General features: G+C 41.1%; 1 protein-coding gene across 1 annotated transcript in view; it reads right to left on the bottom strand.

The window, feature by feature from the left end:
• The window catches only part of LOC103185469 (protein tyrosine phosphatase receptor type D), a 327,531-nt gene that overhangs the window by 223,106 nt on the left and 84,132 nt on the right, over positions 1-20,293 (bottom strand). The window lies entirely within an intron of this gene.

Below are 20,293 nucleotides of genomic sequence, written 5' to 3'. Positions count from 1 at the left end.
TAATTTTGTTGAGTTCTGTTTGTGAACCAAGGCAGGATTTTAAAAAAATATTCACAAATCTTTCATTATTGGGGTCAGTCTGACCTCCCGCCGATAGTAAACACTTGCCAGCTTTCTGTTCCCTAGGGAATCCCGACTACTACAAAAGAACAAAATCAAGAACATAACTGTCTAGCGTCTTAGTTCCTAAACCAGCAAGTTATATATACAAACACCTTTCATAGGGAACCCCATTCCCAAGTCATGGTAGTTAATAATATAATAAATTGTGCAGTATCATGTCATCAAACCTTCTCAAAGGGTATATAAGAATATTAATCCTTGCATTTTATATAGCACATTATCACGTTGTTGATACTATAAAGTGATGTGACTGTCTGTATTTTGTCGATGATTTTACTGTAGTTATATTTAGGGTATTTTAGTTTTGGTTATGATGAAAAATGGAAGCTAAATTCCAGGCCTCTATTGGACAGGGCTGGACCCCATTATATAAAGAGGTTTGAGTAATGCTATAGGCAGATAGGAATAATGCCATCTCAGTCATCTGCCTCTATCATTCACTCTGTGGCTGTTTGTGGGACATTACTATGTGTAACTGGCTACTGCATTTCACCCACAAAATAGAGTCAATCCACTTTACAGTATGTCATGTGAAGCCCTTTGAGACATCTCAATGATGTAATAAGGCGCTACATCAAATGCAATTATTATTATTATTATCAGGTGATATCTGATATCAGTCTGGGCGCACTCAAACTGGGTACTGATAAGCTCTCTGAGACGCCACCCTGTGAGCAGAGCGCGATATTCATGCAAGTTGTTGTTGTTGATGGATGTGAGCTCACAGCATAAAACACTTCATATTTCATGACCAAAGTTACTCTGGAGAGAGAGAACAGCAGTTAATGGGAGGGTGGTGGAGTGGGCGGGGGGGTTATAGTTCAGCTCCTGGTCAGCACTTTCAGGTTATCTGTCCACCGATAATGTGATCGCTGGCAACACCTAGTGGTGTTGGGCCTCACGCAGGTCACACAGAACCTGACGATCAGCAGCAACCACTCCTGTGAGCATTTCCAGCAGCTGCTGAGTTACCACCCAATTCCAGAGACCTTCTGATCTCGCCAGACAGTCAGGGCCTGAGGTGTACAGCATTCCAGTACATGGTGCAACTGTCTTACATAGGGACCTTCAGTGTACTAAAGAGAAAAGAGAGAAGGAAGCTGGGGCAGAAAGATAGGAGACGAGGGAGAGAGAACGAGGGAGAGAGAATGAGTGAGGGAGAGAATGGGGAGAGAGAGAGAGAAAGCACACACGGGGGTGGGGGGGAAGTCATTGAGGGGTTGCTCTCTCTTTATAAAGCCACTAGCCAGGATGGAAATAAACCAGACAAACTTGGAAGGTTTATACCGAGCGAGCTGATTGTAGCTGCATTGGCAGCAGCCTACTGTGTTTACCAAAGAGATACTAGGCTAGAAAAGGTGGAAAGTTTGGCCGAGGTTCCCGCTCCTGATCACGAGCCAGTGACCCTTGCCAGAGAGCAGGCAGACATCGGCTGAAACAGGATTGCCTGTGATCTTCTACACGATGAACTCAACAATTACTCATAAAGATTAAGAATTGTCACTTGGCCAAGCTACTGCAGTGTGACCAGCACCAGTGGAATATTTGTCCAGGATAAGGCTGAGCCTCCAAGAGAGATGGGAATGAAACAAGGGAAGGAGAAAAATGGAATAATCCTTAAACCTCACTGTGAGATCAGGAATACTTGTCGGGTTAAGTGTCACACTTAATAATAATCCTTGCATTTGATATAGCGCCTTATCACGTCTTTGAGACGTCTCAAAGAGCTTCATAGAATATATGTAAAGTGAATTGACTGTATATTTTGTGGGCGAAACTCGACAGCCAATTGCACACAGCAGTGACCCACAAACACTCGTGGATTCAGTGAACACATTATTATTATTTTTTTTGAAGGGTTTATTACCCCCGGAATAGTGATCGGCCAATTGACTAACGACCGGGTTCCTACTCACTGCTAGGTAAAGGCGTGTGGAGTAAGGAAACTTGCCTAACGTTTTGCCCCGCCCAGGAATCGGATCCACTCACTTGTGAGTTAGACTTGTGAGTCTAACCAATATGGTACAGAACTTAACATAATCAATGCCAGGGCAATGCACGTTTTCTGTTTATACCCTGATTTGATTTATGGTGCAGGCACTGTTATATATTACTGAAGGTTTCTGCAACACTTCACTGATTCAGGCTAACCATTGTTCTCTGTCTCCAGAATGCAATGGTCATGAATTATGAAGAGTCCCGTGCTGTTTGCTCATGTCCACCAGTAACTGGGTTGAGATCCACAGAATGATTTCAGATAGTGCCTGTAGATGCAGAGGACCGAGGAGACTTTAATGCCATTAGCCTGAAGCGGATTGAAAACCGGGGGTGAAAGGCTAGCATACTCTTCCACATGTCCTTGGCTAGGCTCCACAATAAACACCTATATATTGCCGTGTGGCAGTAAAGTAAATCAAATGCAGATGTCTGAATGCAAGCAAAAAACACAAGATAACCTAATTATAAATGATTCATTAAGCCCTTCGTATTTATAACAGGCAGAGGAAGGAGGCATTTGAAACTCAGAAGACCAGGAGACAAAACTAATCAGGTTTGCATTTGATATAGTGCCTAATCTCATTGGCAAAATGTCTCAACCGCTTTACAGGATTTATTGCAATATGTAGTGACTGTGTGTTTTGTGGCGAAATCAGCAGCCAATTTGCCCACAGCAATGTCTCACAAACAATCATGAAATGAAGCACTGTACTGGAGTATGAGCCTTGACTATGGTTAAGTCACGAGGTGGGCTTCAACCCACATCCTTCTGAATCAGTCGAGAATGCTTCCAGTCGGGTTAAGCTGACACCTGGCTGAGGTAGGGGAGGAGGCTTCAATGCAAGAGGCAAAACCAACCAAGAAACCAACGCAAAAGTAGGCTTTTACTCTCACATCTGTGCTCGTTTTTTTCTTGCAAGTGCTGCTCATTCTTATAAATTTGATTTCCACCATGGCATGCTGTCACTCAAAGCTAATCAAACAATGAGGAATTCGCAGCCTCTTGTCACTGATCTAATTAATTTGATGAAACTCAGGTGAATTCGGTAAAATTCAGTAACCTCCCATAGAGAAAATTATACAGCATTCAGGAGCCATTAGGACAGCTCCCAAAGATAGTCAAGCCGGCAAGCTATTGAGGTGGCGCTGCATTGTCTGAGGTGCCATTCTTCAGATAAGACATTAAACTGAGGTCCTGTTTGCCTATCAGTGCTCATTAAAGATCCCCTGGCACTATTCGAAGTGAGAAGGGAATTTCTCCTGGTGTCCTGGCCAATAATCCCCCCAAATAAAATTGCTCGTTCACTTCCTGGCTGTTTGTGGGATATATTGATTGCTGCCTTTATGCACTTTACACTTTACAAATCAAACACAAGTATTATTTTTGTTACAGGGGAAGGAACCTGTGGGAAGAAGTGGTACTTTCAATACAAAACATGTCCTTTTGATTTCACATCACACAAAATAGCTCTCCTCTTACAGGCTCTGGCACTCAGCACTGTTGACTGAGGCATATTGCGGAAGAGAACGTCACGCAGCGGAAACCCCGGCAATTCCATCCGTCAGACCCCATACACCTTTCCTCAGCCTCTGTCAAACTAGCGGGTAGCACTTCAAAACCCCTTAAGGCACCCGATCGGTCTGTAAGCAGACCGTGCGGGACTGCGCAGCTCACAGCGTATCAGCTCCACGGGACTCTCCAGTCTGGTGCCAGCACCGCTTGACTTTAAAGTCAGCGGAAGAATCCAGCTGCAGGGCTTGCTGACATAGTTGTTAAAAGATACTATTCTTACCAGGGAACACTGTCACGTTATCGAGCATTGTGCTTGCTCACGTCCTATTTGCAGGATGGTGCTTTCCCAGTATCGGGGAGGTCTGTGGAGCACAACTAATACGAGCAGTACAACTCCACAAGATTTGAACGCTTCCATGATGATCAAAAAACAAGGTATGTTTCAAGGTGGTCCCCAGTGATGTAGGGGAAAACTGCTGAGCTGGTATGCTCAACATTGCCCTACATGACACAAGGAGACCATCATTGCCATAACAAGTTTGTTTGGGATTTTCTGGGCTGTTATCAGAGACATCTATCATTTCTGCGCATAGATGAATGTAATATTTGTTGTGCAGTGAAACCATAGTGCAATCTATAAGCACCTGCATTCCCATCTATCATCACTGGCAATATTTTTGGGATAATTTTATACTGCTGCAAATGTGATTTTGATTTTCAATAACAACTTATAATATAATAATCCTTGCTTTTGATACAATGCCTTTCACGTCTGTGAGGAACCCTTGAAGAGCTCCACAAGATTTACTGTGAAGTGGGGTGACCATGTATTTCTAGGCAAACTTGCATTTTTATAGTGCCCTTCACATTAGGATGTCTCAGTGAGCTTTACAAAGACACAGAACAATTTTCATATAAATCATTTGATCTTGAGATGCTGAGATTTCCGGATCTCTTGTAACTCTGGACATTGGAGTCCTCCATTCCTTCACTTATTCTATAAAAAGAGAAAACTAAGATGGTGCAGTGAATACTGAAAGTCAACCCACTGGGGAGCATCTTCCCACAAGATCCTACCATGTAAACTCCAGTTCCTGCCTCAGAATCCATTCTCATCAAAACAGTGCTGCAGAATTCATCAAAGGCAATTTTGTACCCAAAATTAAGTGAATGTGTTCTTTCTGTTGCCTAACACAACCCACAGTCTTCAGAGTCTTTTTCTCTAACTGACCCTCAGCAACACCAAGCTAGTGGCAGAGGCACCAACGTGGCATGTACCAAAAATGACAGACATAGATTGGAGATGTTTTGTTATGATGCCCAACAGCTAAATCAGAAACACCATGTCAAATCCCAATACAACAAAAGGGCAGCAATGGCCAATCTCATGATCAAATGGGATTTATATTTATATTTATATTCAAGCAAACTGTCTTTGTCCATTGATGAACCAATGTCCAACCACTCTCTCCACATCTGTCACATTCCATATCCCCTGTTCAATCTGTTTTCACTGGTCAAGTAGTCTCATTGAACACTGTGTGCTTGTGTACATTTGTTTGTGCACGAGTACACTGGACTGATGCAAGGTGGTTGAGATGGTATTCTGAAAGATAATAATAATTCTTACATTTGATATTACATCTATAACATTGAAATGTCTAAGTGCTTTTCAGTAATTACTGTGAAATGTACTGGTTGTGTAATCTGTAGGAGAACACAATAGCCAATTAGTGCACAGTAATGTTCCACAAGTAGTCATGAAGTGAATGACCAAATTCATTTTGGAAGATTGATGGCCAGGACACTAGAAGAAATTCCCCTTTTTTTTTACTTTTAATAGTGTCACTGGATGGATGTTTCCATCCAGCTGAACAGACAGAAGAGACTTTGGTTCAATACTGTATTCAAAGGATGACACCTCTGACAATGAGGCGTCCCCTAGCACAGTCCTGGAGTGTCAGCCGTGGGAGTGGGGGGGAGGGGGGGAGGGAAATGGGCCAAATGCCCTTCTTCATCCAAACTAAATTATTGGACTTGGGAAGTGAACTTGTGACTGTTTGTACATATGTCGGAGTGTGTGAATTTTTGCATGTCTATTCAAGGCTGTAGGCGTGTAGCTCACAACGGTATGTCATTAATTGTGGCTACAGTCTCCCACACTACATCATTCCATTTCTCGGTCTACGTTAGACAGGCTTTAGCAATTCCCTCAGTGAACAAACTCCAAGAACACGTCTGTAATTACATTCAAGACTCACATTCAGTGATGTTGTCTGCCCCCAAAAATTAGATTAAAAGCACTTGAGTAAAATCACTGTACTTGATCTTCAGGGATTACAAAAATTACAACAATATTCAATCCTGGACCATCCACTTGTTTCTACTTGTGGTAATTTCTGTCTTCCTGGAAGCTTTGTTCTCGCTGCAAGTAATAAGGTTCTGCAAAAGGTTATTACAAATTCCATCACATTTTAACATTGTGTATATAGACCACCAAAATTGCAGAACATGATTTTGTAATGGGGTTGTTGTTTGCTCTCTAAATTCCAGAGAGATTCCTGAGCATTTGCAACTACCTTATGTAACTGCATCTTTTATAAGAAAATCTAATCTCCAAAATAATTTGGAGAGACCTGGAGGATAAAAGCCTCATGAATATGAACACATGAAATGCTGAAGTTGTTAAAGGGCAGTCAGATTGGATTCAGGAAAGGAGGTGGCATTTAACCAACCTGTAATTTCTTTTAATCTACTGGAATGGTTGAGAAAGGATAACAAAGTAATAATAATCCTTGCATTTGATGTAGCGCCTTATCACAACGTCAAATTGTCTTAAAGCCCTTCACATGATTTACTTTAGAGCATAGGGACTGCAAATTTGTAGGCGAATGCGACAGCCAATTTACACGCAGCCAAGTCCCTCAAACAGCCATGAAGTGAATGACTAATTATATGGGTTCATAAAAATCAAAGAAAATTATAGTTTGAAGGAGGTCATTCAGCCCATTGGTGCTAACTACTCTAATCTCAATTATCGGTTCTTTCCATGTAATTTTTATATTTTCCTCTTCAAACGATACTACACACTTGGATTTTACAAAGAGCTTTTGGAAAAGTTATGGATCAATTGGTTAAAGCAGGGAGCTATGGACAAGGAGGTAAATCATGGATATTGGTAGAAAATCGGTTTAAATTTTTAAATTTTGGAGAGATTCCTGAGCATTGGCAACTAACTTATGTATAAATGTAAACTTTTCAGGCTAGAAATAAGTTACATGAGAGGTATGCTGGGATTGATATTGAAGACTTTGATATCTTTAATATTTATTATATATGTATAGGTGGACAAATTTGACCTCAAGCAACCCACTCCCAAGTTTGAGGGAACAGAGCCAAGAAAAATAATGAGAAAAAATGAAATCAAATTCAGAAACGTTTGCATCTTTTACACAGCTGGATTAATATGTGGCAGATGTGGATCAGTGTGGTCAGTATGATCTAGTGTAGGAGCAGGGAATCTAAAGAGAATGTGTGCTGAATGGGAATAGTTTCACCCACAAAACACACAGTCAATCCACTTTACAGTATATCCTGGGAAGCGCTTTGAGACATCTCAAAGACATGATAAGGCTCTGTATCAAATGCAAAGATTATTAATAATAATACTAATAATAATCCTTGCATTTGGTATAGCGCTTTTCACGTCGGGAGGACGTCCCAAAGCGCTTCACAGAACACACTGTAAAGTGAATTGACTGTATATTTGTGGGCGAACGCGGCAGCCAATTGTGCACAGCAATGTCCCACAAACAGTCGTAGATTGAAAATGACCAATTTATTATTGTTTTCGGTTTTGGAGGGATTATTATTAGGCGTGAGGAATAAGGAAACTTGCCCAAGGTTTCGCCCTGACTGGAATTGAACTCAGGTCTCTCGCTTGCAAAGCGAGTGCTCTAACCACTGAGCTACAGGACTCCACATTATTATTATCATCTTTCAGTGAGTTGATCGATAACTAGATCAATTGATCATTATGAAAAATCAGTTTCATCATTAGACGGATGCTTAACTGACTGTACAAGAGGCAAATATACAACTGACCTATGTTAGCAAAGGACTGGAGCCTAAATTAAAATAGACTGTATGAGATCAGAACACATCTGAGTTTGACTGCGCCTTTTGGCCATTTCCCCCTCTTCCCTTGCTCGGCATCCAAACCCACCACTGGGTAGTGCTCCAAAATGCTATCCTGCATGAAGGATGCTATCTAAATGCAAGTTATAGTTCATTGTTTCACTTCAGTTTGGTCATTCAGTGTTAGGTGGAAAATTATTGACTTTGAAAGACCATAAAAATGACATTAGACCTTAGGAAAATAAATTATTCAAAAAGGTTAACAAAGCTGGGCTTGTTGTCTATCAATGAAGACTGCTGGAAAATCTGATAGAAATTGACCCTTTTCCCTTGGAGTGATGAGTTATCAGGTGTTTACTGTAAATATCTAAAGTTAATTAACTCGCAGGAGTATGAGGAAAATGCAGGAAATCAGGACTGAAAGGATTGCTCTTTAAAAGAGCCAGCACAGACACAATGTGCCAAATGGCATTCTTCTGTGTTGTCAATTGTTATGGTTCTGTGCTTAATAAAAAACAATATAAATTTTTAAAATAACCATTCTTAATATGTTCTAATCTTCAAATTAAATCTGTAATTTATTCTAATTTGTGAAATTCCTCCTCTTAGACTAAGAAGTGCGCAAGTAAACAGTGGTTATAATTATTACTAGGCTCATCGTCCTTAACTATTTTCAGGGCCAAATAACTTACATACCTTCAGACTGACAAGCCCACAACCTCTATATTTCAAGTAAAATCTCCCCTGAGATAAGGAATACCAAACTTAGTTCCACTTAACAGCTAAATTTATAGATCCATGAAAATTGGTCATTATCTTGTCTGTTGGCACAGTAAATGACTCGTGCTATGAATTCTATGCAGCTTGAGACAAGGTAAGATCTCTCTTCGGGCACATTGCAACAGAACGTGAGCAGGAACTGATATTAACTATTTAAGTTTGTTATAACACCAATTTCTAGACTGACACTCCCAATGCAGTGCTGGGGGAAGCTATGCACTGTCAGAGGTGACGTCCTTTAGATGGGACGTTAAACTGAGTTACTGCCTGTCTATTCAGGTGGACGTTAAAGATCCTGTGGCACTACTTGAAAAGAGAAAGGAGTTTTTCCTGGCATCCTGGCCAGCATCCCCCAAAGAAGATTGGTCATTCACATCTTGGCTGATTGTGGAACTAAGCATGCAAAATGGCAGCCATGTTTGGCTACAAAGACGTCGCTACAAGTAGCAGCCATTACTGTGATATTTGACATTATAGAGTTAGATGGACAGGTACTTCAATTAGATAGGTACTTGAAAAGGAAACATTTAAAGGGGTATGCGGAAAGAACGGGGGCATGGGACTGATTGTGTAGCTTTTGTAAAGATCCAGCACAGACAAGATAGGTCGAATGACCTCCTTCTGTTCTGTAATATTCTATGATTCCATGATAGAGGCCATAAAAACTCAAGATCATTTCTCCAGTGAAGGTTCTGCAGAGACATCAAGCACTTTTGGCATTTTTTTTTACCCTCCCTCACTCCCCATTTTGCAATACTGTGCCGATGTAAGGGTAATATTTGCAATCAATTCAAAATCTTATTTAGAAACCCAAATCCTGGGAGCTTCCCCTTACTGAGAATCCTGCGCACGTTCAAATAAGATTTCCATGAGAGCAGGGCTTCACTTCATTGTATAGAGGTTTTTAGGAGTTTTCCACATTAAAATGCACACCGCAAAACTGCACAGCATGATATCCTGCTTGCTAAGGCCCTCTGTACTTTCAGCACCAGTTGCACCTCTGTTCTGTTAACATGTCAACAGTATTATTTCCTTCACTGATAGCTCACATTTCTCCCGCGCTTCTGGTTTTGTGGCACTTGGAAGCCAATCAGTCCTAGTTACTGAGCCGCACATTTTAAAGCAATCATTGCTGTCCCCTGACACCTACCTTCTCATTCCCAGACCACTGCTGCTGGATCAGATCCAAGTCAGTAATGAGAGCAAAAGCATCCATGAACTGTGAAAACTATATGATGTATTCATGCACAGGAGTCAGTGTCAAAAAATTATGTCCTTGTTTGATTGGACTGTTTCAGCCCTGCACTGGTTCACACAAAAAAAGCCTTTTCCCTTATAATGGAGATGCCTTGTGTTGCCCATTTTAATCTTGATGCTTTCTTAAACTATTCTCACATAGTATTAGAGGCAACATCAACAACTTGCATTTGTAAAGTATCCTTCACGTAAGATGTCATCTCACAAGGGTGGGGGTCTTATGTCAAGTGTAAGTGTGGTGCTTAGGGTAGGCAGGATTTAAACATCGATGGAGCGGGGCTAAGACAGAGGGGAGAGGAAGCGAATTCCAGAGTTTAGGGGCATAGAGGATGAAGGTTTGGCCATGGAATAAATGCTAAAATCCAATCAAAATAAAGCTGTAACAAAAGGAGCTTTCTGTTCACCTCCTGTTTACCTCCTGATGCCAACACACTGACATGACACGTAATAAATATTCTCTGAAGCCAGCTCTGCCAACAGCGAACCTTTCAACCAATTTGTTACCAAATGCTCTCAAAACATAACTAAATTGATTCGTCATTAATTCATGAGGTATGACTGTCAATATCAGAGAAGTGCTGACCACCAGCCTGTACAAAAAGCTGTCACAGTACTGTTGTAACATGCAGATGTTATTTTATTAGGATAAAGCACAGCACACATTTATGTATTGGGTTTCGCGCCAACGCCTGGTACAGTCCAGCATTGTTACAATGAATTGTTACAATGCGTTTTTTGAGATTCGTGAAATGCCAACCTGTGTGCCTGGTGATTTCAACGTGCCTGGTGATTTCAACGTGCCTGGTGATTTCAACGTGCCCGGTGATTTCAACGTGTCTGGTGATTTCAATGTGCCTGGTGATTTCAACGTGCCTGGTGATTTCAATGTTTCTGGTGATTTCAATGTTTCTGGTGATTTCAATGTGCCTGGTGATTTCAATGTTTCTGGTGATTTCAACATGTCTGGTGATTTCAACGTGCCTGGTGATTTCAATGTGCCTGGTGATTTCAACGTGTCTGGTGATTTCAATGTTTCTGGTGATTTCAACGTGTCTGGTGATTTCAACGTGTTTGATTAGAACAGAATGTTTACAGCACAGGCAAGGCCATTCAGCTCATGATGCTATCTGCACTAGGGTGCTAGCGCCCTCCCTGGAGCTACCTGCTCTAATCCCATTTCCTTGATCTTTACGTGGACCCTCTAATATTATTTTTTTTCTCAATTTCCTTTGAAATGCCATTCTGGTCTCTGCTTTCACAATAGCAACACTTTTCTGTGTTAAAAATAATTTCCCTTCTCAGATTCTTTTCTTCTGGTGATAATCCTTAATTCATTTCTCTCTTGTTACTGACTGATTGACTGACTTTCTGATGACAGGGAATAGTCTCCCTCTATCAACTCTATATAAACATTCATACCATTAGAATATTCTCTGTTTCAGCAAAAAAAACATTCACAACCTTAGTGGCATGAAAACCTAAATACAATGGGGGTTAGGTTAACGTATTCGCCTGGACTTTACAGTAAAATTGGTCATTTACTTAATGGCTGTTTGTGGGACATTGCTGTGCACAATTGGCTGCTGCCCGCAAAATACACACAATCACAACACTTTATAGTACATCCTGTGAAGCGCCTTGCAACTTCCTCCCTATGTGGAAGGCGCTATACCAAATGGAAGGATTATTATTATTATTTACAGTAAATCCTGTGAAGCGTTTACAACGTCCTCTTGACATGAAAGACACTACATTAAATGTAAGGATTATTTTTATAGTGTTATTGTTAAAACTGGACTTTTTGTGGGTTTTGATGCCCAATTCTACTCTCCTTCCATCAAAGCAAAAATGTGCTAATTCAATGCAAATCGAGCATCTGTCATTCCCTCCGCATTTCCTTTAAAAATGAGCAGCAAAGTAGGAAGAGACTGGCTTACCATGCCACGCCGTCCTCACTGCAGGAACGGACTATTTGAAGTGCATAATACGACTATCTGTGTAAGTTATCATTTTATAAATAGTTCTCCTTGTATCCAGGGGAGGAAATAATCTTGAATTTGTGACACAACATGTAAGGCCACCAGCTCCCTCGATTTGCTTGTGAGAGTGCTTTTGCTCAAGTGAGTCTGGAAACACCTTTCTTATAGGCTAATTTGTGTTCAGTCCATGGCACAAAGTGACACCCTGCAAAATTGGATGAAACAAAAATAAAATAATCAAGAGGTCATCTCAAAGCGCTTCACATGATTTATTCCAGGGTGCAGCAAATTTGCACACTGCAATGTCCCACAAACAGCCATGAAGTGAGCGACCAATTTAACCTGGTGGGCTTGTGGTCAAGTCACTGGGACAAATTTTCTTCTCTTTTCGAATAGTGCCTTGAAATCTTTAACATCCACCTAAACAGTCAGACTTGGTTTAATATCTCATCTGAAGGATGGCACCTCTGACATGGTAGCACTCCCCCAGCTCTGCACTGGAGTCTCAGCTTAGACTGTGACTTCAAAGTCCCGAAGTGATGCTTGAACTCACAAATATCTGACTCAGAGGCGAGAATGTTATCAAATGAGCCAGGCTGACACCTGGCTGAAACAGACACAGGACAACACAAATAGGGAGGACTCATGCACTGCACCAAACAGCTTGGCTGACTGATGGTGACGACATGTTCAATTTTATTATTCTAAACAGATCAGGCCATGAAATGAAGTATTCACTCGGGACTGAGATGCTGATTCAGTGGCTTTAAGGAGTCACAAGTGCTTTCTCTTCCCCCGGTGAGAGAGCACTCGTCGTATGTGGTATTTGCAGTATCGTGAGGCTTGAGATCGTGTCACAGCGACTATGCATGAATGGCTGGATATTTAAATGAAATGTTCCTGTCTTTTCAATGGTACTCATTAGAAGTCATTGGCAGCAAATAATAAGACAACGGTGCTTGAGTGAACCTAATTACAGATCTGCACTGTATCAGCAAAGTGTACTTCAGTGTGTCAGGGTGTCTGCAGTCACCCAATCACGTTGCTAGAGCTCAGGAGTGGAACTAAATGACGAGGTACAAACACATGATCTGCATTCCTTTAAATCCTGTTTTTTTCTGTAAAGGCAGCCCTTTGCTATGTTGTGGAAGTCACCCAAACAGCACCTTTAAACAGTGAAGATGTAGGATGCTGACACATGTGGAACCCCATCACCATGCTTAAGAATATCTAAACTAGAATTGAGAATGTCACATAATATCTGTATGCCTGCGACCTACACATGGAAGTTTTCCTGTGTCTGGAACGCATACTCTCTCCCTGGAGAGACATACCCTGCTTAACTAATTGCAGACAGTATTAGGCAAGAACTAAGACTAAAAGACATTAGAGTGCGAGTCAAGTAACTACTGGAGTTCAACCAGCTAAAACCACTTAGCTTGCCATTGCGAGTACTATCTGGAAAAGCTTCTCATTATTTGAGAATCCTACAAACATAAGCAGCAGAGCTTTGAAAAGATCAATTTGAAAGATAAACTCTCATTACCAAACTTGATCACAAGTACTTCCTTAAGTTTGTAAGTGGATGCGTACCATGATCAAATAGATCCTTTAGGAAATATTATTTTAGAACAGTGCACTATCAGGGTAGAAATAATACTTAGATGTGTTAAATAAATGAACATTGTGGACAAATTCCAGACCCACTCAAATGGGCCTAGGATTCCAGCAAACTTAGTCATTAAAGAATGTGCTGTGTTAAAAAAAACTCAGGAAGTACTGAGGGCTGTGAAATTCCTCTTGTTTCAATGGGTTGAGAACAAACACTACAGTATAAAATCAACAGTTGAAAAGCGGATTTGTTGTGTTAATTGTTATTCCCAGTTTGAGAATATCAGTTGGGAAACTACCGGCTAATGAATGAACACAATTGCATCCAGAAATAGAAATACCTGGGTGATTGATTAGATAATGCAGCAGGTTAGCACACTGATATTTCTGGTATCTAACCCAGACAAATGGACTTCTCCTGACTGACGGCTGTAAGTTTGGGCAGCTGCTCTCCAGTTGTTAGTGAAGCACAAGACCATAATTCAACCCTAGCTGGCACCAGTTAGGCACAATGTGGGGATTGGAAATGGCTCGAAATTGGTGTAAAAGACTTCAATACAAATTTGCCCACCCAGGTAACGCATCACCTTGTGTACAAAACATGAACAAACTCTGAACATGAAAGAGTTCAGATTATTAATAATAATATTAATTCCCATCTATTCCCTACTACCTCAGGGAAGCATCACATGTTCTCTTATGTGACCCTGTTGAATGAGGCATACATGAAAAGGGTGTCAGTGTGTCTCAGAACTAGCACTCTCGCCTCTGAGTCAGAAGGTTGTGGGTTCAAGGCCTAGATCAGGAGTTGGAATCACATTGTCTAAGCTGACACTCCAATGCAGTGCTGGGGATGCATTGCATTGTTAGAGGCCCCATCCTTTAAATGAGATGTTAAACCAAGGTCTCATCAGTTTAGGTGGATGTTAAACATCCCATGGCCCTATTCGAAAGGAGAAATTAGTTCCTCCTGGGGTCCTGGCTATCAATCCCCCAAATAAAAAAATGGTCACTCACTCCATGTTTTTGTGACACTGCTGTGTGCAACTGGCTGCTGCGTTTCACACACAAAGTACTCAGTCAATCCACTTTACAGTATATATTATGAAGTGCTTTGAGATGTCTGAATGATGTGATAAGGCACTATATCAAATGCAAGGATTGTTATGAATGTTGTCATCATCATTAGCTCCCTGAGCAGCAACCCAGGACCCATGAGTGCAAGTTCAGGTAAAGGAGATTTACACTTCACCTTGGAAGCTGAATTCAGAGACGTGTAACTCAGACTGACTTTGAAGCAAGACAGTTGAAAGTCATGATACAGGATGAAATTGATAAAAGTCTACAATTGCAGAATGGGAATCTGCATGGAGTCTTGCTAACATAGCGGTTGAACAGCTTTGATTCAAATAGAACGCTAAATGGGTTTCATTTCCAGAGCTATCAAATACCATCCTGTCTCATATTTCAGATGATTTCATAAGCCCTCATCTTCATATGCTCCTCTGTAGCTAACACAAGGATGCAATGGACTGTCCCCAATCAAAGCCGCAGTACAATAGGTAGCGACGTGTTTTTAAATGAGAGATGAGAATGTATTAAACATGGTTTGTATGTGTGTGTGCTATACATATGGTTTATACATGTAAGTGTGTTTTCTTACAAGCAAGGAATTAATATTGTCTGACCCCGTCTTTGTAAAGTGCTTCAAGATGTTATCCTCCGAAGGGAACTGTATAAATGCAAGTTGCTGTTGATGTTGCTGCAATACAAATCCTGATAATATTTTGTATCAAAAGATTTTCCCCATTTTCTCCTCAGCTTGATATTTTCACAGGATTAATAAAGCTCTTTCTTATACTATTTAAGTTACAGCTGATCAAAGCTGCAATCCAAAGAGTATGACTGTGGTCATGAATGGGGTCTATGAAATCGGAGGTTGAGTGATTCCCCCATACATACATCCCATCAGTGCTGAATGAGCCCAATGTGAGCTCCCATTTCTACCAAAATAATCCAATTCTGTTTTTTTTGCCCCCAAAACCCTGTCAACTTTCCGAACAAATACCACCTGGGTCGAAATTTATTCTATTTATGAAGCATTTCAGAGCATCTAGAGTTTGGCAAATTCTCAAAGTACAGCTTTGATTTTAACTCTGCAGCTTACGTTTTTTAGGATTCCCAAATGGCATTATTTTCCTTTTGGATCTCGTTCAAAATCAACCTTCTCACAGGTGCTGTAATCACAAAGGAGTTCTCCAGCTATTTCTTGCAAGTTGGGAATAAAATAGATATTCTGCTGTTCAAGGTTATGTTTGTTTTCGAGAGTGCTCCTTGGAGTCATCTATGAAATACCAAAAGCAATCCAGTATTACTAGTTTTCTTTTAGCTTGAGCCTGAAAGGTAGCCAGTAGTTTTCCATGGAGAATAAGGGCAGGAAGCAATCACAATGCAAGGGTAGAAATTTTACCTGGGTCTAAATTTACTCTATTTATATAGCATTTCAAAATGTCTGGAATTTGGCAATTTCTGAAATACGGTCTTAATTTCAAAGCTAATTTTCTGTAAGTTTCTTTTATGAACTATAGTGACAGATTAGCTCAGCTGGTAGCACTCTCGTCTCTGAATCAGAATGTTATGGGTTCAAGCCCCACATTCTATGCCCATAAAGCTGATCCCAGTAATGCTCACGTTGTGTATTGCTGGAACCAACCATGTGCGAGCATTCCTGGATCTGGCATTACAGGTCTGTATTGGGAGGCGGGAACACAATCACGGATGACAAACTAAACAGCAAATTGGACTTTTAGATATTAAACTCTGGTGAACCTTTTTTATTGAATGACTTTTGCTGATAAAAAAAATGAGTATTTAGCACTGCAAAACAGTAAACAAACAACTTTAGGACTCCTTAAACAGTCTGCTTGCTTTGCTCTGCACTGCCTCTAGTGTGGCCAGCCCCCTTATGTCATGACAACACACACTATATAGACATGTGTGGTCTAACCAGAGCAGAGTACAGCTCTGTCCAGCGTAATTTCTGGAGATCTAAGTTCAACTACTTTGGCAATGTGTAGTCCAGCATGCTAGCTGGCATCTGTATAAAGCTCTCCTTACGTCCCAATCAGACTCTGTTTACAAGGCATGAATGAACTGGTGTTTAACCGATGTAGTTATCATTGACATTCTAGGCATTTCCTGACCTGGAGGTATTTTAGGAAACTGTGAGTGTTTTCTTCAGGGAAACATTCAAGCTATCACTAAGCACTAATGAACAGTCAATTTCAGCCAGAGACATTGTGCTCGGAGGGTGAGGAAGGCAGAGCTAAGCGTGCCACAGTTTAACCTGGACGTGCGCCAAATAGAGCCCTGCTCGTGCCAAAACCGACTGGTGTAAAACTGCTGCTCTTACACCTCAGAAAGATTGGTTCAGCACGAGCTTTAACTTGCCCTCGGCTCTATTTGGTTTATTCATTGAACCACTGCGACAGTACGATAAGATATAATAAAATGGAAACATCCTTCCTCCCTTCTAAACAAACATTCTGATGCTCGATAGGCTTGTTTTCACAAGAAAGGGGAATGACCCTCAATTTTCTCTGCTGCTGTTGACAAATGCAGGCTGTGCCCTCAGTTTAACATAATGGGGGGCTTATAACACATTCGGTGGAAATGCAACCAGTACAAAGAAGCAAAGCACCTGGTTAAGTAAAAAAACAACCTGGTAGCCGCACTTTCACACGTAATATTTTACAGAAACTGAAAGGCACATTTGTTAATTAAGTAGCAGCAAGACACACCAGGCAGGCATACAGCGTCTAACCGAACTGACAAAAAGGCTGTGCAACTAACAATGGCTAATTGTAGATACGTATCTGCCAATATCAGGACATACATGGCTGAAGATTAATTAAATCCTCCAAATCAAAGAGGTTCACGTGAATGACCCTCTCATTCCCAAACTGAAGGGGATTGTTGAGTGGGGAGGCGACAGTGTAAAGAGAGGAAGTGTTATTGTGGAAGCAGCTTGCTGCTGTGGTGGGAGGATGGTACATTGGGTAGTTTGGATGGATGATATCATGAGGGTTGAAAGGCCTTCTTCACCTGAGCCATTCTTATGATCTTCTGAAAATATTCAATAAATTCATAAAATAGATCACAAGATCACAGATTAGTTTGGATGAAGAAGGCTCTTCAGCCCAGCTGATCTGATCCTTTCAGAACATCCACCCTGTTGTCGCCCCATCACAGTATAGTCATGTGAAGTGTAAGCAAACATGGCAGCCAATTTGTGCACAGCAATGTCCCACAAACATCCATGAAGTAATTAGTGCCACAAGATCTTTAATGTCCACTTGAACAGGCAGACAGAGCCTCAGACCGAAGGACAACAATTCTGACTTTGTAGTGCTCTCTCAGCAATCTGACTCAAGAAGTGAGAGTTTTAATAACTGAGCCAGGCTTCTGCAACACTGCTACTATCATTAAATTCAATGGTCAGATTCCAGGATAGACTGATCTCATCCTCCCCTGTACCATTAACAGGGAGGGTGGCCGAGTAATGCAGCAGACATTCCAAACCATGTAGATGAGCAGGATTAGTAGCCACAGGGGGGAGGGGGCCATACCCTTTCTTCTAAATACGGGAAAAATACTTTAACGGAAAAGTACTCCCCCTGGACTTTACATCCCCTGCAATCCTATGGTTTGTAAATACCTTGATCGATAAGTCAAAGTGGTAATTTATACGCAATTAATTTACTTAATTAAAAAATCAATTACTTGGCCCATTTTCCACCAACTTGTAAAATTCTTAATTCACAAATGTATTTGATTGGAGACAAATTTGTATTTAATTAACTTTGCTTTTTGAAAAAAAAACAATGATTGCAAACAGTGGCTTGAGTTTTAGATGAAACAGTCCCTCTTCTAGCCCCGCAATAATAATTACATTTTAGACAGCTTCAAGCTGACACGAGATTTACACGGGATTTCTGACACATTCCTAAATCCTGTTGTTTTTAGGTTTTCTTTCCTGAACAGAACAACCTCCTCTTGACAATTATGCCCTTAAAACAATGTATTTAATACATATATTAAAAAAAATCTCCAATTCTGTGGAGTTTAGGGAACTGCAGGGAAAAAAGAGATATGGGAGAGGGGATTAGGAGAGGTGGAGGCTTATGTGGAGTATCATGGTCTAGCTGGCTTGACTGCTTGATTCCATGCTGCAATGTTCTGTGCAGTGCTATGTAGTTCTATGTGATTTTACAACAGAGCATTGGCATCAATATATTGCTCATTAAGTGACAGTTCCACCAGTTGGAGTTGCTGAGCTTGAGCAGCAGCTGCATACCTCTCTGCATACCAATCAATGTTGATACCAAGCTCTGGATATATGAGTATGTGTTCACGAACCTGGATTCCAGGTAATACCTTCCAGCAGTTGTTGTTCCAAGCCTCAGAGTTGCATCTGTTATTTGACGGATATCCCACTTCAGCACGATGGAAGGACCTTTACAAGACAGCTTGTGACGTGACAGCCACTTTAATGTTCTTGAGCTCGGAATCCAATGTTTTGTCTCAGACTTACTCAGCGCCGGCTGTTTAATCTAGGTCCACACGCGAGTGGCTCTGGCAAATAGACATGGCCGCTATGAAGCCAACTTCACCTCCAGGGGGATTAGCGACAAGCCGGAGGGAGCCCTTTCCTGCAGCCATTTGCCTTGTTCACTACAATTCCACCTCATTGCTTGTTCCTAGACTCACAGAGGAAGGAAGCCCTTTTGCTGCATGTTCAAGAGCTTAGTGCTGTGAAAGAAGACTGTTTGGACACACACATTTTGTACTCCAAAAGCTCAGATCACAAGATGGGACTGGATGAAGAAGACCCTTAGGCACATCCAATCTCAGCCCTCCAGAACATTCACCCTGCACTGCATCAAGCTGTTTTTTTAAATGAGTCCAGTGTCCTGTCCGCTACTACCTTTCCTGGCAACCTGTTCCTCTGCATAAAGAAAAATCCCAGTATCTATCCTCAATTTACCCTTTACAACTTTAAACTTAAGTCCTTTGTCCTGGTTGTACTGTCATAAATGCTCTGAGACTCTGCCCTGCATGAAGGGTGCTATAGAAATGCAAGTTGTTGATGTTGCATCCTAAAGTGTTGATCTTGGTTTACTTTTAAAATTACATTTAAAATGTTGTGCACCTCTATGAGGTTCCTTCTGAGTTGTCTTCTCTCAAAACTGAAGAGCCCTAGCTTGTAACCATGCTCTCCTTGAAGAGATACAAGAATGACTAGATAGTATATGTGGAACCAGGGTCACATTACACAGAACAGTCTTAAACAACCAATTTTTGATTTTGAGAGGTGTGGAATTATCCTCCCCATCCCGGCCAGCCGAAACTACTAATCGAATTACAGACAGGCATATAATTCATATAATTTATAGCACGCAAATTCAGTTGTAGCAAGTCCACTGAAGTGAAACATCAATTCATGCAGTATATTATGAGAAAATATCACATCAGCTGTATTGATTTCAGCTGTCAGAAGTCCAACCACTCGAAGTGTTTCTCTCTGTCTCACACTTGTACCTCGCAACAACCCATCCAGTCTAACATGCAGCAGCTAATGTACACAGCGCTCACTTGCAATGACATTCTAAGAAGCAGCTCTTACATTTCATGATGATAAGCTGTTTTCCTCAAAAGAGAGCAGGGAGTTTCTTCTAGTGTCCTGCTCGACAAACCCCAGGTAACACCAATCGGCTAATTCTGGGATCTTGCTGGTGCAAATACCCAGTTTGTTTGCCCTCACAAGCAGTTGCTGCATTTCACCGCATTCAGAGTGAAGCACTTTATGATTGTTTGACGAGATAAGGCACATCGA

The sequence above is a fragment of the Callorhinchus milii genome, unplaced genomic scaffold (genome assembly GCF_018977255.1).
Source record: "Callorhinchus milii isolate IMCB2004 unplaced genomic scaffold, IMCB_Cmil_1.0 Scaffold1, whole genome shotgun sequence".
In the NCBI taxonomy this organism is placed as follows: Eukaryota; Metazoa; Chordata; class Chondrichthyes; order Chimaeriformes; family Callorhinchidae; genus Callorhinchus; species Callorhinchus milii.
The sequence above is the reverse complement of the archived record's forward strand: the minus strand, read 5'-3'. Positions and strand labels throughout refer to the sequence as shown.